Below are 25416 nucleotides of genomic sequence, written 5' to 3'. Positions count from 1 at the left end.
GCACTGGGCATAACCTAGACTCTAACTGGGCCCTTGGCAATAGCAATAAAATAAACTTTCTCTCACTCCGAATGATGCCAAAGGGACAACAACCAGGAAAGAGAGGTGGATCCGTTTCTCCTCCTCATTAATAAGCAAAGCATTCTGTGCAGCCCAGGGACATTTCCAGAAAGTCGAAGAGGAAAATTTGTGACTTCTTCCAAAATCAGGACAGGAGGGATCCCCTTCTGCAGAAACACCCGGGATGGAAACCAGTCTCACATAGACCAGGCTGGTCGAGCTCTCTGAGTAAACCCACCCCCACTCTTTCATCTGGGGGCTTTACCACCTAGCATTCTGACCAACACAAAAAAATTGGTCTGCGAAATACAAAGAAGTACCAGTTGGAGTCCAGATTTTTTTTTCCCAGGCCTGAGAAAAAGAATTGTCAAAAAGCCATTACAACACCTGTCAGCAAGAAGTTAGGCTGCTCATTGAGATGCAAAGCCTGTTCCCTGGCTCCAGCCTGTGGAGTTCATTACAACCCAGAGCCATGCCTTTCTGTCCTGAAGACACTGTTCGCATCTACCCTCAGGACTCGGGAACCTAAAAGCAAAAAGCTGCCACCCTAGGCAAACCCCCTAAATGAACAGCCCCAATGGTGGGACTGTCCAATTCAAGAGGTCTCCTCGTTGTCCGGGACGAAAAATGAGGAATAAGTACACAAATGTGATTGGAATCCTTCGAGAATTGTGAAATGATGAGGAAAACCGTAAAAGCGTTTATTTGAAAAATGGAGTCTCTTTCTGGTCTATAGTATCCGTGGTTTAAAATGAGCCTGAGATTGTTCTAAGGAAACTGCTGGATCCAGTGATTATGCTGTAAATTGAGAGGAATCCCCACTGCCCCCACACACACACACACTCATACTCACACTCACACTCATTAGCCACCCAATTAAAACATTTGGCTTTTCTTTTTTTCCAGGCGTGTCGCCCATTTAGAGTCCTGTTCATTGTACACTCTCTCTGCTTTTACACAACCTCCAAGATTCCCAAAAAGGCTCAGCTATGAACGAAAGAAAATAATTCCCAATATTCGGGCCACAAAGTATTTTCATATATATGATGAGGGCTGTCACGTAGACATTATAGCTTAAATTGCAAACCACTGCCTTCCCGGCACTTCTGCATCTCTTTCTGGAGATATGCTTCAGACAGCACTTACACCTCGGACATACCATATTTTCCTTCTGCATGTATTTATGTTTTGTTTTGCCTGAACAGAAGGTGAGTTCCACGAGGGGGATATTTTCTCCATTTTGTTTACTGCCCTCTCCAAGGAGCCCACAAGAGCGCCTGACCCACCCCAGGCACTTGTATAAACCAAGCCTCAATCAGGAGACAGAAAGCACAGCGGCTATTTAAACAGAATTAGAATTAAAAATTGTTAACCAGACACGAAGCTATTAACCTGATGACTGAGTAAAAAGAGAATTCTAAAGTAACCATTTAGGGCTGGGTTAACCAAGGGAAGAGGCTGAAATGATTAATTATTAAAACTGTGGAACTTGGGAGAAGGGGCCCCTTGGAGCTGAAACTCGAGCCTCTGAGGAGGGGACACTGCTGAGCGGAGACCGGTGTCCCTGAGCTCAGCGGAAGACCACCGCATGAGCCCAGGACCCAGTTATGACGAGGGGCACTGCCTGGCTGATGTCTGGCACGTGCGTGATGAGGCTGAATCCACACGCAAACTGGCTTCAGGGGCTGCTACACGAGGGCGCCGCTGCTTCCAGAAGGATGCTTACCGGAACCGGAACCAGAAACCAACAGGAAGCCCCAGAAAGCACGCGAGTTCACACAGCTAGTAAACTGTGAGGTTGTATTAAATCATAGGTCTCTTAGGTCTGAATCCTAGCTGAGGATTTTTTCCAACTCAACAGGCTGAGGAAGAAGAAAGGAGCCAGGGCAGGAAGGTGGGAAAGGTCAGGGCAAGTAGAGGGGGGCCATGGGGACCATCATGGTGGTGGCAGGGAAAGGAGTTGAGATTTGCTACAGCAGGCAACTGTATGTTTTTAAACAGTCTAGTGAAGGTTGGTTAATATATATATTATATATCTATCTCTATCTCTATCTATCTATCTATAGATAGATAGATAGAGATAGAGATAGAGATAGATATATAGATATAGATATAGATATAGATATAGATATAGATATAGATATAGATATAGATATAGATATAGATATAGATATAGATATAGATAGATATCGATATCCCTGGTATTATTATGTACCAGGAAAATTTTCACTGACAGTATCTCATTTAACCCTGTTGAATTCACAGATAAATTCAGTGAAAAAAATATTAACTAACGCGGGAGCGGTTCCTAAATTGAAAGTACCAGGGGGATTGAAATCAGGATCTGTGGCTCCGCCAAATCCAAGGCTCTTTCCAGAGACCACACAGGCGTTCATTTAGGGAAACAGCAGCCCAGCGTGGTGACCCTGATTGAGAGCAGATCCTAAAGTCAGCTACAGCAAAAATCAACATAAGCACCCATGTCAGTGCTTGTTTTTGAAGTTGACAGTGCACCCCAGGTGAGCCTCGCTGGGGACCGGGTGTCTGCTGAGTTTACTGGAGGTGGGTTTGGTTTATCTCGCTGAACGGGGCAGGAGGCAGGGAAGAGGGATGGAGTTGAGGCACAGGCACCCAGAGGAGAGGAGAGAAGAGAGAGGGCTGGGGGAACAAGACGGTATCTAAACCTCATGTCCAGGGGCAGCTCCAGCCCTGAGGGATGCTTTAACATGCTGAGGGCTCCAGGTGGCCCCACTGCAGGGCAGCTAAGGGACCCTGTGCTCTCAGAGATGTCACACTGCCACCAATGCCTCCAGGAGCCCTGACAGGACACCAGGAGAGGACAGCAGGAGAGGGAGAACATGGCAGACACCATAGGAAAACCAGCTTGTAAGCACCTTTGAGACATCCGGGGGTCTCCCAAGGATACCTGGGGAAAGAGGGGACTTGGACTTTGAAGCACGTGTGTGTGTGTGTGTGTGTGTGTGTGTGTGTGTGTAAGTTCCAAGTTTAACTGTTAATGTGACCGCATCTATATCCACGAACCTTTGAGTCCTGGGAACACTAGAGGTCACTACATTATTTCCATCAAAAGCTTTAGCAAAAGAACAAAAGAAATGACAAACTGAAAGAAGAGGCAAGGAAGGACAGGGGAGGGGAGAAGACGGGAGAGGGCTGGAGAGGAAGGGAGAGGAAGGAAGGAAAGCAACCCTCCTGCTTGGTCCACTTAGTCCCAGGCACCGAGCCCCGCGCCCCCGCAAACAACTGCCCTGAGAGATTCAACTTTTCCTCCTCTCTCTCAGCCAGAGCAAAAGAAGCTGTAACGAGGTTATTTATTCCCCCCAAGAAGCACTGTGGTAATAAGTCCCTTAGCTGACTCCTCTCAGGCTAAGCTACCTCACAAATATATGAAATGCCCAAACCCGGCAATCAGTACAGCTAATTGAAATGCCAACTTGAAGTTCACTACACGAGTGCCGCTGGGGTCACAGTCATTACCAGCGATTAAATGTTATGCGAAAAGATCCATGAAGAGACACGGTTTTAGCAATATGCTTTAACCCTGCACCCACAGTGGGAAAAGGAAAAGACAGCCAAACCCCTGACAAGAAGGTGGGACTGGAACCAGGGCAGAGCTCGTCCCAGGGACTGCGTCGGAACACAGACCTAAGGCAGTAGGGGGCGCAGAGGCTGGCTGCCGAAGTGGACAGTAACAACAGAGGCAGACTGAACATCTTACTAAAGGGCCTGCGATCGGGATGGTCCAGCAGACCCTGGGATCGGGTCTCGGTGCCAGTCATAGCTTCGCCTCTTTTTTCTCACCTGGAAAGCAAAGGTAATACTGTCTATACCTCGGAACTGCCGTGAGGATTAAATGAATAAGTAGTTTAAGTGCCGAGACGAGAGGCGCCTGGGTGACTCAGTCGGCGAAGCATCAGAATCTTGGTTTCGGCCCAAGCCATGATCTCACAGTTTGTGGGCTCGAGCCCCTCGTCCAGCTCTGAGCTGGCAGCACAGAGCCTGCTTGGGATTCTCTCTCTGCCTCTCTCTCTGCCCCTCCCCAGCTCGGGTGTGTGCTCTCTCTCTCTCTCTCTCTCCTTCAAAATAAATAAACTTAAAAAAACGCTGAGATGAATACCTGGCACATAGCTGTTATTCAACACGTTCCCGAGGCACCCACGTATGGGCGGATCCAGTCCGGAGGGGCAGAGGCTGGTGGTCAGCCGTGATCCCCGCAGGAGGAGACTGGGTGGAGCTTTTCACGGCCATCCCGACTCGAGGGTGATCAAATGGGTGTCCTCAGGCTACACTCTGCTCCACCTCTCAGTGCAGGGAACTGCTGGCGGCCACCTTCCTGCCTCCCCATTCTCAAAGCTCACCTGCTGCAACCTGCCTGCTGGCACGTTCCTGCGGTCCCCCTAACCCTCCTACCCCCTACCCTCCTACCCTTCTGCCCTCAGTTTCCTTCTCTGCTCCCTCTTCCTCAGATCACCCCGGAAATAAAGGCGTCCCCCAAATTTCTACCCTCTGCCAGCTCCCTTCCTCCCTCCACACTGTCCTGTGCACCCGTGCCAGACTCGGGATGAGAGACGCACGTGAAGGAACGCGTCTGGGTAACATTAGTAAACGTGTAGTTTCTGGAGCACTCACTGCGTGCCAGACCTTTTATTCACCTGACGTCGTATATCCTCACGTTTCCCCCAAAGAGGTATGAGCCTCTCGTTTTAGAGATGAGGAAACAGAGGCTACTTAGCCCAACGTCACACAGCTTATAAGTGACCGGGATTCAAACTCAGGTCTGCCTGACTCCAGAGCTCTCACCAGACTGAAGGCCCTGGAAGTCAGAAACCATGTTTTATGAGTTCTTGTATCCCCGCGGCACCCAGTGTTACTAGCTGAGCACACAGTAGGTGCTTGGCGACTGCTGAGTGCCTAGCAGACTCCTACCCGGACACACACTTGCCTGAGGAGCCCGTCAGCCAGGGAAGGGTTAACAGCCTTGGTGGATGGAGCTGGCAACGTACTCTAAATAATGAGCCTCTAGAATTCTTGCTAATGACATTCTCCTCTGGCTGCTTCAGGTTTTACTGGCTGGAGTAATGAATTAATTAGTGAATACGGGTGAGAAGCTCTTTGAAGCTGTAAAAAGCCCAGAGTACAAACACTAAGAAAAGGGACCAAATAGACTAAATCAGATACCCTGTGAGTGCTGAATAGCTCGCGGTGGCCGGGCCACCAGCTCTCTGAGGACTAGGGCAGACAGAACAAGGGAAAGGGACACCCGGTGGTGCCATGAATACACCCAGACACCAAAGGCAGCCTTCAGAGGCTCCCTGTCCCCTGGGGTCTGGCAAACAGTCCATCTGGTCTGCTCATTCCCATGGAATAACAGTGATTGCCTAGATGACGGTGTCGGGAAGAATCGGAGGCCACCTAGAGGCTCAGCAGGAATCGTGTCATGTTACCAGTGTCATGGATGTTGATCTACTGGCTTAACCGCTGCTACAAAATTGCTACCAAAATTGCTACCAATTGTAACCAACCCAGGGACTTAGAACAATCATCGTTTACTTTTATAATCTGCAGGTCAGCTGACCGAGGAGGGGCTTGGCCGGTGTGGCTCAGCCCCACACACTCTCGTCCCCCTCAAGGGATTAGCAGCTGGTGCAGGTGTATTCTCCTCGCGGTGAGGGCAGAGGTGCAAGAGGGCACCATTGTGTCTCAGCTGCTAACGTGCCACTGGCCAAAACGAGACCTGAAAATGAGATGGGCCCAGAGACAAGAAAGTGTCCCCAACCGCAATGGGAGGACAGTGTAAAGTTAATTAGAAAAGGGGGCTGGATACAGAAAGGGGTAAAAGGGGGCACCTGGGTGGCTCAGTTGGTTGAACATCCGACTTTGGCTCAGGTCACACTCTCCCAGTTTGGGAGTTCAAGCCCCACATCAGGCTCTGAGCTATTAGCTCAGAGCCTGGAGGCTGCTTTGGATTGTGTGTGTGTGTGTGTGTGTGTGTGTGTGTGTGTGTGTGTGTGTATCTCTGCCACTCTCCCACTCGTGCTCTGTCTCTCTAGCTCTCTCAAAATTAAATAAACATTAAAAAACATGTAAAAAAAAAAGGGGGGGGGGTAAAAACTTAGGGCCCTTAGTATCATCTACCATGGGGACCCAGGGCTAATATGGTGGTGGCCACTCATCAAAGATCCGAACTCCCTACCCAGCTGCTTCCGCAAGGCAGCAGGCTAGAGCTCAACAGTGCCCGCCCCCCTGTAAGCAGGGCATGAGCGCTCTGCTTCATTGGTCCCAAGCAGCCTTCTACCCTCACTTCTGCTACCTATCTGGTCCCTGACGGCACCAGAGGCTAAAACCACCATCGTAAAGTGTGCTTTATCCTTAACACTGGAAGTCAGATACATACGTGACATCATCTAAGCTGAGAAGACCACTATCCAGGAAAGGAAGTATTGTGGATCAGCTGTCCCACATGATAAACAGCTAAATTAATACTGGCGGGCAGCGGCTGAACATCTAAGCCTAACGAAGTACAAACATGGAACCTTTATTCCCTCCAGGCACCGCCATCAATGCTGCTGTGTCACATCTCCTCCTCCACCCCGTAGTGACGTCCCATAGCTTTTTGGTCACTTTTGGATACTAAAAAACTCAGCCCAGTGCAATGGAACACAAGTAAGTGTCATGTCAAGTTTGGCATCCACACCCTCCCCTCCCCCTGCTCGGTGCTCAGCCTCTCGGCCCCAGGGACTTGGTGGGGAGGAGGAGGTGGTTTCCCTCCCTCCTCTGTCTCCACTCCTAATCCCTCCAGAGGAGAAGAGGGGAATACAGAGAAGAGGAGGAAAGCCTTCTTCCGTTAGGTCACCTATGAGCTCTGAGTGGTTGGCATCCAAATGCTGGCTGTCTCACAGAGCACCCATGGGAGGACGTATGGGGTCTCTCCATCACACAGCTTCCTCATGTGGCAGATGCACTCTAGAAGCATCTCTCCCAGCCCCACCATCCCCACACTTGTACCTCACCCTGCAACCTACCCCACAGCCTACAGGGGCTGGGTACCAGCCACACAATTGTGCCAGACATCTTTGATGCCCCATCTCTCTCTCGTCCTCTCGGCCACCATTCTGCCCTGGCTATCGCTGAAGCAACGAGCTTTAGAATCTTTCTTCTGCTGCCCCAGGCACCCCCTGCTTTCTGCCTGGGGCCCCTCACCATAGCAGCTACGTGCTGGAGTCCGCTCAGCCGCCCTGGCCTATGTGCAAACTGGAAATACACAGGAGTCAACCCCGCCTGGAAGCTTCACGGCCAGTGGAAGACAGAAATGGTTTTCCATGACTCTCGTGACAATTCCAAGGCAAGAGCCCGCAGGATCAAGATCCATTTGTCCCCAGCAGTAACCGCTTCGAGAATGCACCCTTAGGACTGGCTTCCCCTCCCTCTACATCCTTTTTCCCAGCCCCTCCACTCTTGATCTCCAGATTACTTCCCCAAATAAATGACCTGCATATGAGCCCTTGCTGTAGGTTCTGTTTCAGGGGGACCCCAGTGCATGTGAGCCCTTGCCGGAGGCTCTGCTTTGGGGGAACCCCAAGATAGCCCAGCAGACCATGCTTGGCTATTCCCCTGTGGCAACACTTGGCTTATGTGAAACTCCCACATCTTCCCATGCCGCAGGGATGAGGCAGGCTGCGGCTCATGGGCCTGCCTATAGGCACCGCAGCTGTGCCTATACCAGTGAACTCTTCCTGGAGGGAAATTCTCATTCAGACACGAAAGACATGGACAAGAGCTAAGAAGGGGAGAGATTTGGTGCCCATGTTTGGGCAGCTTGGTAATCACCCCAGCTTTGTAACCCAGGGAGTCATTCAAATAGGCCGGAGTCCAGAGGTAGCACGTGCCTCATTTCCACACTCCACGCTTCACACGACGAAGCTGAAGGGAAGAGGAGGAAAACGACTTACCCAAGAGGACTCACAGGTTACGGGCAGACGCAGGCAGGACCAGAGGCTTCCTGACTCCCAGGCCAGTGCCTCTCCCCCACGGCCACCCCTCTTAGGGGAGGAGCATCGTGCTGTCAGGGCACAAACACACACTATGAGACTTCAGACACAAATGTGTGGATCCTGGTTCTTCTTAGTAGCAGTGTGGTCTAGAACAAGTTATTCAAACCTCTCTTGAGCTCAGCTGCTTTCCCTGAAAAACAGTTACAATAACGCCTTCCTCGTAAGGTCGATGTGCTCAACAGGCATGTGATTGAGAGAAACGCTTACAATGATTACATAACCTCTCAAGGCTCTGGGTTTCTTATCTAAGAAATGTTGATAAATCATCTTCAATATTCATATTCCTGGACTTTGGGGAATCACAGTAAGATAATACATAGGAAATCACTTTAAAAATAAAAAATATTACACATATAAAAAACATTACCAGTAGTAGTGTTGTTAGTTGAAAACCAAAATAATTCTACCTGCCATCATTCAAATCATCGATCGGTGATTTCTGAGTAAAATGACTGCTGCTCAGGCTTTTCATAGAGGGAGGTACAACAGGTACCCATTTCCATGGAGTAAGGAAAAGAAAGATTTGCAGAATTACCTGAGGCCCTAAGACCTGAGAACATTCTCTTGTTGTTATTACTGCTTCGCCATGGTCAGAAGGTCGGTACCCCAAAATGTTCTTAAGTGGCGGACGTAGGTATTGCACAATGAAAAGGTAATTATTGTCCCAGAATTGGGGAAATATTGGTTCTTTTTTAAAGAGATTGACCAAACTGAGGCAATTAAAGCTAAATCCCCCCAAAATGTGACCAGAACCCAGGAAATCACTGACCACAAAAGGGTCCTTTCAAGAGGAAAGTTAATAATTACCCTATATTCCCCAAAGTGCAATAAACATACCAGTGACCGGATATAAAACAATATACGTTCAACAAACGATCACGAGCTGAAGCCAAGCACCCATTTGTTTTTTGCGTATACATACACAAGCGCACACACACACACACACATCTCTGTATGTATACAGAGAGCAATTAAATGACTCGCAGGTGCTATTACACTATCGCAGTGCTGATAGACCTGGGAACCTCATCCAGGCTCTGTGTTTCTAGAGCTTATCTTCTTTCCACTCTGCCTTGTTTGCTGCCTTGAAGGCATCGGCTGTCTGGTTCTCCTTAGTGACCCACCGCAAAACACTGAAACCCCAAACCCTGTGATTTGTCCTAGCTGGGAGCAAGGAAGCACAGGTTGGTTTGACCGTGTTCGGCTCCTCACGGGGCTTGAGCGGAGAAGACAGTACCCACGAGGCTTGAGCGGAGAAGATGGTACCCACGAGCCAGGGGATGGAGTGCGTGGGGGCAGCTCCCGAAGGAGAGAGAGGCTGGTCGGTCCCAGGGACAGGCACACCTAGGAGCTGGGACCTGAGCGGGAGGCACTTCCTGACCTGATGGAAACTGTTCATACGCCTTTGCCTTTGTGGGCAAGTTCCATCCTTATCAGTGTTCTGTGTCTGAGAAAAAGCGGCATTTATTGCTATTGATGGTGACGGTCCATACCCTCAAGGGTCACCCCTCTGGTTGTCGTTGACAGCACAAGACCTGGGGCTCGCTCCTGGGTACAAGGAGTTGAGACAGGTCAGTGTCTTCACCCTCAACCCCACTGAAATTCAGGTGGGGCCAGGATCCTTGGCCACACCTAAAGCCTGATGCTTCTGGTTGGATCTGGAGAGTTCCAGTAATGAGGAGTAGCTCCAGCAAGCAGGGGTTGGAAGGACTTCAGGGGCATGGCGGGTCTGAGGCAAGGGGTCAGAGGTGGTCTTGTGAGTCCTGGTCAAACCAAACACGCTGTTTCCGCCCAGGCCTTCAGCCAGGCCAGACTCAGGTATAAGCTGCACCAGCCGGTCTTGGGGCCAACCCTCAGACCTCTGGCCCCCCCCCCCCCCCACATCCTGAAATGGCCCAAAGGCTCCTACTGTCCCTTCTGTGGTCCTGAACTAGAAAAACTAGAGCGGTACTGACCAGTACTTTGAGACCTGAACAGAACCGAACCAGGCTGAGGCCTGGGTCGCGGGGCTAGAAAGTGGGCAAAGAACAGCCGGGACCAACAGAGGCCCCTGCAACCCAAAGTTCACACTCCGAGCATCAAAGGAAGGCCAGCTTGGGTCTCCCAGCACTTCAAGCAAACGGAGCGCTCCTTACAATACAGTCACTCCCCTCTTATCCGCGGGGGGAATGTGTTCCAAGACCCCCGCCCGACGCCTGAAATTGCAAATAGTACCAAATATTCTATAGACTGCTTTTCCCTTAAACATGCGTACCTATTTGGTGTACGTATGTACCTATACGTATTTTGAGGTTTAATTTATGAATTAGGGACAGTAAGAGATGAACAGCAATAACTGATAATAAAATAGAAACCATTATAACAACCTGCCGCAATAAAAGTTACGGGAACGTGGTCGCTCTCTCTCCTTCAAAATCTTATCTGTCTTGTACTCACCCTCATCGGGCCCGACTTGAGATGATAAAATGACTGTGTGGCGAGAGGAAGCGAGGGGGTGACTCCGGCTGTGTCGGGGGGTGGGGCTACCACTGATCTTCCAGTGATTGGTGGGAGGGAGGCTCATCCGCTTCCGGGAGGTTGCTGCCCACCGGTGACGGACAGGGAAAGCGGAACCTGGGGAAGGGAAACCGCGGATAAGCGGGAGTGCGGGAGCACGAAGGACTCAATAGCACCACCTTCTGGCGAGAAGGAAAACTACTGCAGTAGAATTTGAAACCCATCTAAAGAGAAGCAACCCAGCTCAGACCAGGAGGAGCTTCAAAGTCACGTCCTAGGTCAAGTCTCTCGGTTCACGAAAAGGGAAACGGAGGCCCTGAGAGGAGAGGAGACTTACACACGATGAAACAGATTACCGGTGGCAGGGCTGAAGCTTGAATTTGAGACTCCAAGCCTGTCACTGAAAGTGTTCTGCCTGAGGCTGTTGAAAGCAAACCTTGTTTCTTATAAAGAACTAGGAGATGTAGGGGCGCCTGGGTGGCTCAGTTCGTTAAGTGTCTGACTCTTGATTTCGGCTCAGGTCATGATCTCACGCTTTGTCAGTTTGAGACCAACGTCAGGGTCTGTGCCTTCAGCGTAGAGCCTGCATCGGATTCTCCCTCTTTATCTGGCCCTCCCTGGCCCAGGCTCTCTCTCTCAAAAATAAGTAACATTAGAAAAAGAAATAGGACCCGGAGCTTCATGTCCCCACCACCACTGTGCCAAGCAGCACGCTAATGTAGATTACTGCTGTCTCCACTCTACAACGGGGGCTGTGAGCCTGCTCGGGGGTGTCCAAACTCCTGTTCAGGCGTGTTGGTGCCACAGTTCACGTGCTCTGATCACAATGTCGTGTTGCCTCCTGGCAGATTCAAAACTGAAGTCTGGAAGATTTCTATTGCAGCCGCCTTCCTGTATCAGTGAAGAATGCATTCACTCGACTTATCAGGAAGCCTGATGTGCACCCCTGAATTAAACAAACAGGGCTTTATCTTGCTCACCTATCAAGTAATGTAGAAGTAAGTGGTTGCTGGCATTTATTCAATAACTCGATAATGTCAAGGCGAGCAGCAGGGCTGTTCTCTTGACTTTTTCTCCCGCTTATCACTCCAAGGTTTCATGAAGCTACTGAATACAAGGCCACAAGAAAGAGGGAAGCGGGAAGCAGTGTCTGTTGCACTTTGCCTTTTTGTCAGGAAAAGCATAATGCTTCCCAGAGCGCTGGGCGGACCCAGAACCCAGTGACAGAGCCGCCCCGTCCACACTGCAGGATGCACCAGGCACTATGAAGGTGCTCTTAGCTAGGAAGATGTGAGGCCCCGATATTGTCACATAGGCTAACCACATCTGCCATACCATGCTGCCCCCTGAAATCTATAAACCGCCTCAGGCCGCAGCTCACCCTCCATCCCGTCATCCAAATGGTTATCACAGCCTGTGCTGCCCAAAAGTTCCTCTGAAATCACCTCTTTTGGTTCTGTCTCCTTTATCGGGGTATCATCCGAGGTCTAGCATTCCTCATCTGATAATTTCAATGGCATTGAAAAGTCCCTTTATTATCTGGCCCCCACCTACCTCCCTATCCTTATTGGTCTTCACTGAAATTGCTGCTGATAAGCAACACCAACATGCACGTGTGCTGTGACTGGTTCCATTCCTTCCCACTCGCCACTGCCCTGCCCCCTCCACCATAGGCTACCCAACCCCATCCAACCCCACCAGATCCTCACTCTTAATCCAACATATTTGTTCTCTTCTCATCCTTCAAGATGGCTTAGATGACCATTCCTCCAGGAAGCCTCTTTTGATTCCCACCCCTACCCCGTGTTGGTTACATGACCCTCTGTGCTCCCATAACACCTAGTCATGAATTCCACTCTCATCGAAACACCGGGGGCTCCCAAACCCCAACCTCTCTGTGGGTCTAGATTTAATGGCGTCATGACCTTCCTCTATCAATTGGGAATACATTCACTCACTTCATCAGAAAGCCTGATGGACACCGCTGAATTAAATGAACAGGGCTTAATCTTGCTCACATATCGAGTAATCCGGAGGCACGTGGTTGCTGGAATTCATTCAATGGCTCGATAATGTCAGGGCCAGGAGCAAGGTTGTTCTTCTGACTCTTTGAGAAGGGCCAATAGTAATACTCTCTTCCCTGCCCAGTTCTGAATTAATTGAGAAATAACTTGTAGAAAATCAATACATAATCTTTTCACTGATAAAAAGAAAAACGCGACACTGGAGAATATATATTACAAATCTGAGCGAGCGAGATTCCTAATCCCGCGGCCCAGAGTTAGACAGATGCAATCCATTCGTCTGCTTCATGAGACTGAAGCTGCTTCCAGGTCCATGCCAGCTCCACCCCTGCCAACCTTGTCTCCCGGCACCCTGTTCTCAGGCTGTGTGTCCGGGTCTGTGACCCCAGCATAGTAAACCCATGCATCCTGCTCCCTGCCGTTTCCAGAGGGACCACTCTGGTTTGCCCCTCCTCTCTGCCTGCTCCCTGTGCTACAACCAGAGTGGTCTTCCTGAAAACCGTATCTAATCACGTTGCTCCACGGCTCCTAATCATCCAGAGGAAAAAGTGCCTTTCAGCTTAGCATGGCGTGTGGATCCAACGCCCACCTTGCCCAGAGCCCCTCACCTTCACCCACCCCAGCCGCATCTCCTGTGTTCAAGCCACACCAGGCTCCCTGGACACGCATGCCCTTTCTTGCCTCATCCTCTTAGCACTTGTTATTCCCTCAGCCTGAACAAAACATCCCCTTTGGTCTGCCTTCCATATACAATCCTGTCCATCCTTTAAACTAAGCCCAGTTGGGGCGCCTGTGTGTCTCAGTCGGTTAAACATCCAACTCCTGGTTTCATGATCTCACTGTGCATGGGTTCAAGCCCCACAGCAGGCTCTGTGCTGAATGTGCAGAACCTGCTTGGGATTCTTTCTCTCTCCCTCTCTCTCTGCCCCTCACCTGCTCGTGCTCTCCCTCTCCCTCTCTCTCTCTCTCACAACAAATAAATATACTTTAAAAAATGGTTTTAAAAAAACTAAATAAAGTCTTTCCCCTCTGTGAAGGCTTCTCCTCACATTATTGGACCTCTGATAATTAACTGGAATATAGCAGGTGCTCAACAAAAGCTTACAGAATGGAGGCGATGTTGAAGGCAACTGGATGAATCGATGAACTTGTGACCCAACTAGATGATAAATTTTCTGCAGGCAGGAGCCATGCCCTATGCTTTTTCATCTCTTGCCAGAGACAAAAATGAGGAGAAAGACGAGGATGATGACAAGTCCACACACAACGAGAAGGACCGCCCTGAATCAGCAGCCCCCTTGGCTTTCTCCCGGATGTCCGGTACCTCTGAGAAAGCTCTCCAATCCCCCTGATCTGTTGAGAGAAGTACCTGATAACATGTCAGAGCAATGTTTTTGCAAATAGAAAATGCTCTCTGAAAGGTTTCATCCCCGGGGGCAGTCCCTGGCTTTGAACGGAAGTGGCTGTCTAACCACTTTAGCAAAGACCTGTGTTCTGGAACACACCCAGGGCGATAGCTTGTCATCTGCTAAAAGGCTTCGGAGCAAGAAAACATCCCCGGTGAGAGAAATATGGGCAACGTCAAAATTGCAGGCAGCGATGAAGCCCTGACTGCCACCCTCTCCCTGGACACAGTGTCTGGTTGAATCTTATTCTCCTGTTATTTGAGACAGGGCTTAAGGATGGGGTCCCTGCAAGACAGAGTGCTCCTTTGTCTCTGTTGCTGGGGTGCTGGTCTCCCTATGGGCGGAGCTCTGCAATGTCCCCTGTGCCAAAGTTCGGAGTCCGGCCCCAGGCCCCAGCTCTGACATTGACCAGCTGTACTGTATGATCCTGAAAAAAATTATTCACGTCTCTGAGCCTCAGTTTCCCTTTTTAGCTCCATGTCTCGGGAAGGCATCTCTGTTCTCTTCATCTTTCAAATCTATGCAATAAAATGTATTTCTTCCCCTTGGGGCACTGGGGTGACTCATTCAGTTAAAGCCTCCGACTTCGCCTGTCATGATCTCACCGTTCGGAGTTCGAGCCCCACATTGTGCTCTGTGCTTGCAGCTCAGAGCCTGGAGCCTGTTTCAGATTACAGGATTCCCTCTCTCTCTCTCTCTGCCTCTTCCCCATTCACACTGTCTCTCTCTCTCTCTCAAAAATAAACTTAAAAAAAAAATGTATTTCTTCCCCTCACTCACTCAGCTCTGGCTACACTGGCCTTTGTGCTGTTTCTAACACATTCCAAGCACCTACCTCAGGACCTTAACGCTGGCTTTCCTTCTCCAGATAGCAAGGTCAAGGTGGCTTTCTCTTCATGGCCTTTCAGTCTTTGCTGATCATTCTGCCAATAACGACAACCCCACCCCAACTCCCTGGCACTTCCTGCCTCTTCTTCCTGGTTTATTTTTCTCCATGGTACTTGCCACCTTCTAAAATACTATGTCATTGGGGCGCCTGGGTGGCGCAGTCGGTTAAGCGTCTGACTTCAGCCAGGTCACGATCTCACGGTCCATGAGTTCGAGCCCCGCGTCAGGCTCTGGGCTGATGGCTCAGAGCCTGGAGCCTGTTTCCGATTCTGTGTCTCCCTCTCTCTCTGCCCCTCCCCCGTTCATGCTCTGTCTCTCTCTGTCCCAAAAATAAATAAAAACGTCGAAAAAAAATTAAAAAAATAAAATAAAATACTATGTCATTTGCTCACTTATCAGGTCTGCCTGTTTCCCATCTCCTACCCCATTGCAGTGGAAGATCTAGAAGGCAGAGATTTGGTCTGTTCTGTTCACTGTTTAGAACAGTGCCTGGCACATAGTAGGGGCTCAAAAATATCTGTTGAATGAGTAAATAATTTCAACACGTGTTTATTGAGCACCTACTATGTATCAGGCTCTGGGATGTAGAAATGAATAAGACAGCTCCTCAAGATGCTAAGCGTCTGGTAGGAGAGACAAATAGGGGAATATATGTGTGGTTCATAGTTAATCAATGAAACAGGTGCCGAAATGGGGGGGATGGTGGGATCAGGGGTAATTTAGAGGAAGAACTAGTTTGTTCTCTTGGGAGGAGGTAAAAGAGAGGATTGCTGAAGGACTGACTTCTTCCCTGAGTTTGGAAGCATAAAAAGCATTTCCTAGGGTTGGAGGAGCAGGAAGGCTGTTCCAAGGCAGAAACTTTGTTTCAGAAAACACCAAAGGCAAGACTCTCATATGCTCAAAACTTCCCATCGTGAGCAGAAGGGTATGCCTCTTATCCTGTTCAATGGGTGTTGAATGTGTGAATAAAAGTGGCTCTAGCAAAAAGAGATAAGCTAAGGCATCTTCTAGTTGCACCACTCTTTATGTCCAAGGTGCTATGGTATTACGCCAAAACCTTCTTCCCCACAAAAGAATCTGCCAACGGCCCAAAAAGAAATTCTACCATCATAGCCTTCTCTGAGGAAGAGATTCTTCTCAGAAGGCTCAGCGAAAATGCACATTTGCAGACGAAGCTGCTGTCTTGAGCTACCGAGACAGGTTGTTTTGTTAAATACTTGAGTTGGCATCTGGAAATAAGCGGCGTGCCAAGAAGATGTAGAGACGGGTATATCGTCGTGGAGACCACCATGGCATAGAGTAAGGGTGGCAAACCGGCCTGCCCACCACCTGCTTTGCGTGGCCTACGAGCTAAGAAAGCTCTTGACATTCTTAGATGGTGGAGAGAGGGAAGGCAAGGGGAGGAATCCAAGGAAGAATAGTATTTCACCACATGTGAAACATACAGTTCACCTTTCCATTTCCATCGGTAGGGTTTTACGGGAAAAGAGCACACTCACTTGTTAACCTACCATCCACGGCTACTCTCATATACCACAGCAGAGTTGAGTAGTTGCGACAGGGACAGTATAAAGGCTAAAACATTTATCGTCGGAAGACTTAGAAATGCATGGCTGCGAGCTTGTCTTTGGTAAATAATACTAGCCCAGAAGCTACTAAAGGGTAATAAGCAGGGCAGACGAAGCTACCCATCTATAGGCTCACTATCAAGTTATTTGAAAGCAGAACTCGGACCAGAGGGTCTCTGTGATGGTTAATCTTATGCGTCGACTTAGCTAGGTAATGGTATCCAGGCATCTGGCCAAATATCGGTCTAAATGCTGTGAAGGCATTTTTTTAGATAAGATTAACATTTAAGTCAGTAGACTTTGAGTCAAGCACCTCACACTCCTAGGGTGGGCCTCATCCAATCAGTTGAAGGCCTTAAGAGAGAACAGACTGAGATTCCCTAAGGAAGTGGGAATTCTGCGAGTAGATTGCCTTCAAACTCAGGCTGCAACATCAACCCATCCCTGGGTCGGGTCTCCAGCCTGCTGGCCTCCTCTGAGTATTTTGTGTGAATAAACAATAGAATGTATGTGTGTCCATATGTACGTGTGCATGTTGCGCATACACACACACACACACACACACACACACAGCCTACTGGTTCTGTTTCTCTAGAAAACACTGTTACAGTTTCCAAGAGGAAGTTTTTGAGCAGGAGTTGAGTCGCTCTTTTGTCTTCTCATAAGACCTATTGTTTCATTTTATGGAGATGCGATATCGGAAAATGAGGGAGAGGAAAGGATTTTTCAACAGAAAAAGAAGAAAAAGAAAAGGAAGAAAGTGGCCAGCGGCCAAAAAGGCCCTGCGTCCGTTCAGCTCCTCTGAGAAACCGACGTGGACAGGGAGTCAGCAGCATGATAGACCTGTAGAGGGGATGATGTTGTCTGTGAGAGAGCTGTGGAGGGGACGGTGTTGTACATGGAAGGTAGAAGGAGCAGGAGTAGGCAGATAAAGGCTCCAGACCATGATGCTGGTCTGACGTCTAGGAAGGGAGAGGAGAGAAGAAAGAAAACTGCGTAGGGAGAGCTTCCCTGCAGTACAGCTCAGAACTTTTCACCCAGCCCAGTGGGAAGCTCCTGTACAAAGACGGTCTGGAGAAGCGTCCAGCCCTGGGCAGTCATGGCAGCCCTCAGAGCCCCACCTCGCTCAGGCAGTGGGTCCTGAGGGCCCCCGCCACCAGCAGCTGACTGCACTGCTCTGGGCCGTTCTCTCCTGAAGGGATATTTAAGCAGACTCCTACCTGGCTGCCTCAAGGCCTCACAGGGCTCTCTCGTTGCATGGATGGTTGGAGAGGTTAAACAGAGAACGGACACTGAATCCACACTCTGTCGTTCTTCTTTATGGGTCCAAAATCTTACCCAAATACTAAACTATTAGTATTAAACCATCAGTACTAAACTATTAATATACTTTTAGGAAAGGCACATGGAACAAAAGCGTTGCCCCATAATGGGAACTATTTCTGATACGATAATCATGGGGGACAGATGCTGTGGTGGCCCCAGCACCTCCTTGGAGACTCACATCTCTGTCATTCTCAGTATTGTTGTTCTGGTGGCACCGTCCACAGGGCTTCAGGAGGGCAGGTCTCCTCTGCCTGGAGGAGCAGGACATTTCAGCCTCAGGCTGAGCGATGAGTTGAGAGAGAAGATCATGATCATTGCCAGGAAAATCAAAGCCCTGTCGAGAAAACAGTCAAAAAGTAGGTGTTCCTGGGGCTCTGGGATCGCTGGCTGTAAAGGCAAAGCAAGCATGGCGATATCTTGGCCATCATATGCCGAGGGACCCCCAGAACTGGGAAGCAGTAAGGAGTGGGGCTGAGAGAGGCAGAGACCTAAGGCCAAACTAGCAACTTTTTACAGAAAGGGAGGCAAACCCTAGCTTATCACGAACAAATTTTCGTTGAAAACATGCATGTTTCCTCTGGAAGAAAACTGAAATCAGAAAGTAGGTTCTAGAAAGAGTAGTAAACGAGGAAATTGGTCTTTTTAAAAAGTGGGCAAAGCTAAGCCAGCACCTGCAAGTGAATAATAAATCAATTATTCGATTAAACCCAAGTAATTAATTTGGGATAAAAACAAGGTTGAATGTGAATAACGGACAACAGTAACATGGGAGTTCAAAGGAGGAACGCTAGGGACACAGTAATCCAAGGTCCTTGCGTTTTCCAGGAGGAGTTTAGAGACATCCTTTAACATTAGACTTGTTTAGTTATGATGTATGTTACAATTAAAGGAGACCATGGGGCGCCTGGGTGGCGCAGTCGGTTAAGCGTCCGACTTCAGCCAGGTCACGATCTCGCGGTCCGGGAGTTCGAGCCCCGCGTCGGGCTCTGGGCTGATGGCTCAGAGCCTGGAGCCTGTTTCCGATTCTGTGTCTCCCTCTCTCTCTGCCCCACCCCCGTCCATGCTCTGTCTCTCTCTGTCCCAAAAATAAATAAACGTTGAAAAAAAAAATTTATAAAAAAAAAAAAAAACCCTTCAGGTAACTAAAACACAGGAAAAGGGATGAAGGGAAGAAGCATAAAAAATGTCAAATAGAGAGCACAAAATAAAGTGATAGGACTAAATCCAAATATATCAATAACCTAAATAAATATAGACTAAACCCTCCAGTAAAAATAAAAATGGTTATCGAGTCTGGGGCAGGAAGCATGTAAGATAAGTCTGGAATATACTGTTATACCAGAGAGCAAAGAAGTTATCAAAGATGACATGTGTCAGGTCAAAAGGATTATATAAATATAATAGCCCACACCAAGAGGCTCTCATTGTTCAAAGATGGGACAATTTGCGCATCAGTAAAAGGTAGTGACAGTCACTACAACTGAGGAAAATACAAAAACGATATTTGCATTTTCAAAACACATAAAGTATAATAGCAAATAGACCAGCTAATAAGTGCAATGGAGAGAAATTCATCAAATATATCATGATGGTAACTTTTAAATGGTTATATTTTAGGAAATAAATTAATTTGTTCAAGCTAGTAAATGAAAGGAAGAAAATCAAACATTTATCCTGCCTTTCCTGTAGAAACAATACCTCAGGGCAACCCAAATAATTGGGTAGGGAAATTTCTTCTTATGGAAGAATCTCAGATAATAAATGGGAAAAGGTTATGGAACTAGAATTATTTTAAAAAGGAAGATAGAATAGGGGTGCCTGGGTGACTCAGTCAGCCGAGCATCTGACTCAGGCTCAGGTCATGATCTCACTGCTCATGAGTTTGAGCCCCACATCAGGCTCACTGCTGTCAGGGCAGAGCCCGCTTTGGATCCTCTGTCCCTCTCTCTCTGTCCGTCCCCCACGTGCACTCTCTCTCTCAAAAATAAGTAAACTTGGGGAAAAAAAGGAATATAGAATCACGATTTTGCAACTCTACTAAAGCAATGACTCTAGAACAAGGGTTGGCAAACTTTTCTTAGAAGGCCAACTAGTATGTATTTTAAGTTTCATGGGCCATAGAAGCTTTGTCACAACTACTCAGTTCTGCTGGTGTAGCTCAAAAGCAGATGTAGATAAAACATGAACGGGCATGGCTGTATTCCAATAAAACTTTATTTATAAAAACAGGAGCACTCGGGACTTGGCTCGCAGCGGTCGCCATAGTGCTCTGATCCCTGACCTAGAGAGTGACCATCAGCGTTTGCTAACAACATAAACAGAGCAACAATCGTACTGACCATCTTTTCAAGCACAGTGCAGTTTATTGAAGAAAAATAGCAAAACAAAAAATATAGTTAGAAGTTAGAAAAATAGACTTGTAAAAATCTCAAAGATCAAAGAAGGAATCAAATGGAAATGAGAAAATATTTATAACTAAATGATAATAAAAACACTCTACATCAAACACGTGGAGTTTTCCAAACATGTCATTTAGAGGGGCATTATAGCTTTAAATAGTATATTAGAAAACAAGAAAGATTGGAAATCAATGAACTCAGCTTGCGAATATTTAGGGAAAGGACAACAGAGTAAAAACCAAAGAAAACAGAAGAAAATACATAGCAAAGGCAAGAGGAGGAGTTAATAAATCAGAAACAAACATACGACAGAAGGAAAAGAAAGCCAAAAGCTGATTATTTGAGAAAAACAATAAAACAGACACAGCAGGAAAACCGGATGGCACCCACACTTGAAATAGGCTGAGTAGAAAGAAACCAAGAGATTTACCTTAAAAAAGCTACAAATGACAGATTGAAAAGGTTAGAGAGGAAGCTAGTGTTTTAACTAACGACTGAAAATAATCGGGATTTATTCTGGAGGTTTACACTCTCCTCTCCAGGTACTTGTGATACTTTGTGTTTTCTTCAGAATCCACTATTTTATACCTGATTTCTCCCTTGGATTCTCCTTCTCCATTGAACCTGACCTCTCCTCTGATGTCGAATGTCGCTGAGGAAAAAGAAGCCAGTAGGTGGCAGTACCTCCTCACTCACGTCCCTGAATGTGCTCGCCCACCTGGCCTGTAGGCATTCTGTCACAAGCTCAAACCCTTGCCACCATGTTTAAATATGGCCTCTCACTAGTGTGACACCTTTTTCGTCTCAAGGTTTCTCCCACCAGGTCTTTTCCACACCACCACCGACTTCATTAACACACAACTGAACTAAACTGCAACCTCTTACCCTGACTGCCTGATTCCTGGTTGTTGTTGTTTTTCCCCAAATTCACCATGGCAACCATGGAGAACTTAATTTCAATAGGAAGGAAGGAAGGAAGGAAGGAAGGAAGGAAGGAAGGAGGGAGGGAGGGAGGGAGGGAGGGAGGGAGGAAAGAAACCTAACAATGCTCTCAAGCTCCAAAGCCATCCACAACTCCCTGCTGCCTCTCAGATGAAGACCAAGTGTTGTTGGCCATTCAAGCCTTTAGCTTCCCACTAGCATTTTGCCCTGCTCCCATCCTTGCCATCTAGGTCTTTCTGGGGATCTGGTTTTTGTATCATCTCCTCCTTTGTTCTTTAAGAACTGCTTTCTCAGGAATTCTCCTGCATACCCAACATCTCCCTCAAACTCCCATGAACTTCCCTTTGTATAACAGATTTAGAGGCTTCACTTATAAAATATTTTATAAAATGAGTGAATTCTCATGCAGCAAGTAATTATTCTTTCATCAAATATTTACTGAGCACTTTTACCTAACGACCTATATCAGAACATTTATAGCAGCCCTATTTATAATAACCAAAACCTATAAACAACCAAATGTCTTCCTACAGAAGATTGGACAAATAAATTGTGCTATAGAATGGAATGCTTGCTATACAGTAGTGAGAATAAACGAACATCCATAATAGGGGACGTATATATGACCTCATCCACAGAGGTGCAGGAAAAGGCCAAACTAAACTGTAGTGTTAGAATCAGGACTGTGGTTACCATTGGTGAGAATGAGGGGAGAGGGTGGTGATTGGAACAGGGCATTAGGGAGACTTCTGGAATAATACGGCTGTGCTTCCTGATTCTGGTCACAGGGTGTGTTTCCTTTGAGAAAATTCATCAAGCTGCATACTTTATTTGCACACTTTTCTATATATGTTCGACTTCAGCAAAAAGTATACTGCAAAAAATAACAAGCACCCACTGCGTGCCATGCACAGGGTTAGAGATGCTGGGAACACAGAGGTAGTAGTTCCCTCAAGGACTGGAAACGCCGTGCAGAGGTTCTCATCGGTGACCTCTCATCGATGAGAGAGGTAAGCATAGGGTGCAACCCATTCAACTCGTTAAACCTCACTTCCTTCATCTGTAAAATGGGAATCATATTTCCTACCCAAATGATGACTTAACATGGGCATGTCCCACAGTGTCTGGTGATGTGGTCTGAAGTGTGGGGGTTCGGAGCTGATGGCCAAAAAAAGAATTCTTGAGCCGTCTTCAGTGCAAAAGGGTGGTTTTATCCAAGCGCGGGGACAGGACCCCGAAGCAGAAAGAGCTGCCCTGGGATTGTGAAACAGCAATTGATTGTATAGTTCAGGGCTGGGGGAGGTGAAGACTGGGGAAGTTTCCAAAAGGATTTTCATATGCTAAAGAAGACTCACAGGATCCTGGGGGCTGAGCTATTGTCAAGCTAAGGTTGTTTTTCCCTCTAGCAAAACATTAACATTAAAATGGTTAGGAGTTCCTGGAGGAATGTTTCACTCTGTGACCTCAAGTACTTGTCAATGGGCTGCGGGTTATAAGGAAATTTAATTATATCTACATTTCCTTTTTGCCTTTGTTCCCCACATCCTCTGGGGCATAGTAGGTGCTCAATAAATGGTATTTGAATTTGATTCTCAACACAATTAGTCAAGGAAAGCCCTACAAACAGCAGCTTCTCACACTGTCCCCATCGCCATTCACACGTAAGCACACACACTCAGGCACACATAAACACCACACACACACACACACACACACACACACACGCTACTCGTCTTGGCTTCTTGGATTAAGACAGCAGAAGAAAGTATATATTAAACCTCAAAGGTGCTTGTAGTCACTTTCTTTCATTTCTGTAAGTGTCTGGGTTCCCGTGCCCGCTTATCTGCAGCGGCCTAAACTGCCCTCAGTCAGAAGGAACCACAATTTCCTCTGCTGCCTGGTACCCAGTGACAGACCTAAGGGCCCCCAAAAAAGTCCCTCGGGGGTAAATGGCCTGTGCCCTGAGGTGCATGGCTAAGAAATGAATGGCTTCATTTCTGGCACTTTCTTTCTCTCACCAGGATCCAGATTTTCAACCTGAATTAAAACAATCTTCCAGGGGCGCCTGGGTGGCTCAGTCGGTTGAGCGGCCGACTTCAGCTCAGGTCATGATCTCGCGGTCCGTGAGTTCGAGCCCCCCGTGGGGCTCTGTGCTGACAGCTCAGAGCCTGGAGCCTGTTTCAGATTCTGTGTCTCCCTCTCTCTGACCCTCCCCCGTTCATGCTCTGTCTCTCTCTGTCTCAAAAATAAATAAATGGTAAAAAAAAAAATAAAAAAAAAAAAAAAAACAAACAAACAAAAAAAAAAAAAACAATCTTCCAAGATCTGCCTGTGTTTAGAAAGGAACGGGCAACAGGGATGGACCATGCTGGGTTTGTAGCTGTGGTTCAGGCTGGTTTCATCTGATAGCAGCCCGTGAGGTCTGGCAGCGAAAACGGACAGCGCCCTCATGGGCAGATTGCAGGGCTGTGGCACGATCGCAAACAGGTCCCCAAAGTGGTGGTCCGTGATGTGGTTTTGGGGTAGTTGGTGGGAGGTTGGAGCCCACGGCCAAGAAAGAATTCTTGAGACGTCTTTGGTACAAAAGGGGGTTTGATTAAAGCACGGGAACAGGACCCCCACCCCCACCCCCCCACCCCCACCGTGTGCAGAAAGAGCGGCACTGAGGTTGCGACGAGTAACTGATCATATACTACCTAGTTGGGGAGTTGGGGGTGGTGAGGTTTCCGAAGGGACTTTCGTATGCCAAAGAGGGCTCACAGTATACTGGAAGCCTAGCTATTGTCAAGCTAAGATTGTTTTGTTTTGTTTTTTTCTCTAGGAAAGCATTAGGTTAAGAGAGTGGGGAGTTCTTGGAGGAATGTTTTACTCTGCCTGCCTCCAGTAGTTGTCAATGGGCTGCAGGATGTAAGGAAATTGAACTTTACCTGCCATTTCCTTCTTGCCTTTGTTCCCCACATCACCATGCAGGGGAGGGTGATGTTAGGACTCCGGGAATCTAAGTCTATAGGTTTATGGAAACTAGGCTATTGATAAGATTGCCTTTTTCCTGTAATTTACTAAGACATTTGTAAACTGATGGAGACTCAAGGTCCCGCGTGACTGCGATCTCTATCAGTTAACCATTGGTTTTGCCTTTCCTTTGTTCTTGGGCAGGCAGGAGCGCCTGAGGAAAACCACACACAGCCCATGTGGCGGGGGCGGGGCACTGCAGGGTGTCGGTTTGCCTTATGCTCCCTCATCACTCAGGATGCAGGGCACTCCTTCCTGATGCCACCTGCCACCTGTCATTCCTCACCTGGAGATGTGAATGTGAGTCATCAGTCATCGATAAGTCATGGAATATGAGTCACTGGTGGAAGGAAATGCATTATAGCAAGTCGGAAGCCAGGATGGCACCTTAACCTCTCAGGTTCCCTCTCCAAAATCTCTCTCAAACCCCACCCCTTCTTACCATCTCGTTTGCCAAAACCTAGGCCCCCATCACTGCTGGGCCATACCTGCGAGATCTCCTCACCTGTCTCCCTGATTCCTTCTTGCCCTGTCAGCTACACCAACTTCCCCTCATCCCCTCAAACCCACCAAGCTCCTTTCAAACTTGGCAGTTTGCCCTTCCTGGAACATTCCATGCCCCTTCTTCACCTGGCTAAACCTGCTCATGCCTCAGATCTCTGTTCCAACATCACCTTCCTAGAGTTCTCACTGACCAATCCCAATCTAAAGCGGATCCCTGACCCTCCATTTTCTCCATGAATAACCAGCATAGCTGGTTAGTACCTCCTGATCTGTGTTACTTGTTTGCATATCTGTCTCATCACTGCTCGACTGTAGACTTTATCCACCCCTCTATTCTCAGGCCCTAGCAATGCTGCTTCAAATATAGTAGGCACTTGATAATGTTTGATCGGTTGGAGTTTTGGTTGATGGATGAGTCTCTGTAAGGGGAACATTGCCAGGCAACTTTAAACTGCAAAAAAGAAAGGCTTTTCCTTCGTTAGGGAAAGAGGTTTGGGAAACACTAGGAGAATCATGCCGCTTTTTACAGCTAAAAGTTATGGACAGCCACATGGTAAAGCACAGAACCAGACAGACCTCTTCCCGCCTCACGCTATCTACGTGATCTTCAGAAAGTGACTTAACATCTCGGAGCCTTAGTTCCTTTCTGACAATTGGGGGGAAAATACATTTTTTTGAGTTATGGGTAGGACCAGATGAAATAAGGAATAGGAGAGTATTTT

The 25416-nt window shown here is 47.9% G+C and overlaps 1 long non-coding RNA gene across 1 annotated transcript; it reads right to left on the bottom strand.

Moving 5' to 3' along the window:
- Nucleotides 1-8032: 8032 nt before the first annotated feature.
- LOC121043215 (uncharacterized) lies at nt 8033-18165 on the bottom strand. Its single transcript, XR_005796733.1, has 3 exons — nt 18016-18165; nt 10566-10742; nt 8033-8259 (listed from the first exon to the last, which is right to left on the bottom strand). It is a non-coding gene; the product is annotated as an uncharacterized LOC121043215 (long non-coding RNA).
- Nucleotides 18166-25416: the final 7251 nt, after the last annotated feature.

This window comes from Herpailurus yagouaroundi, unplaced genomic scaffold (genome assembly GCF_014898765.1).
Source record: "Herpailurus yagouaroundi ecotype Mexico unplaced genomic scaffold, PumYag 186, whole genome shotgun sequence".
Taxonomy (NCBI): Eukaryota; Metazoa; Chordata; class Mammalia; order Carnivora; family Felidae; genus Herpailurus; species Herpailurus yagouaroundi.
The sequence above is the reverse complement of the archived record's forward strand: the minus strand, read 5'-3'. Positions and strand labels throughout refer to the sequence as shown.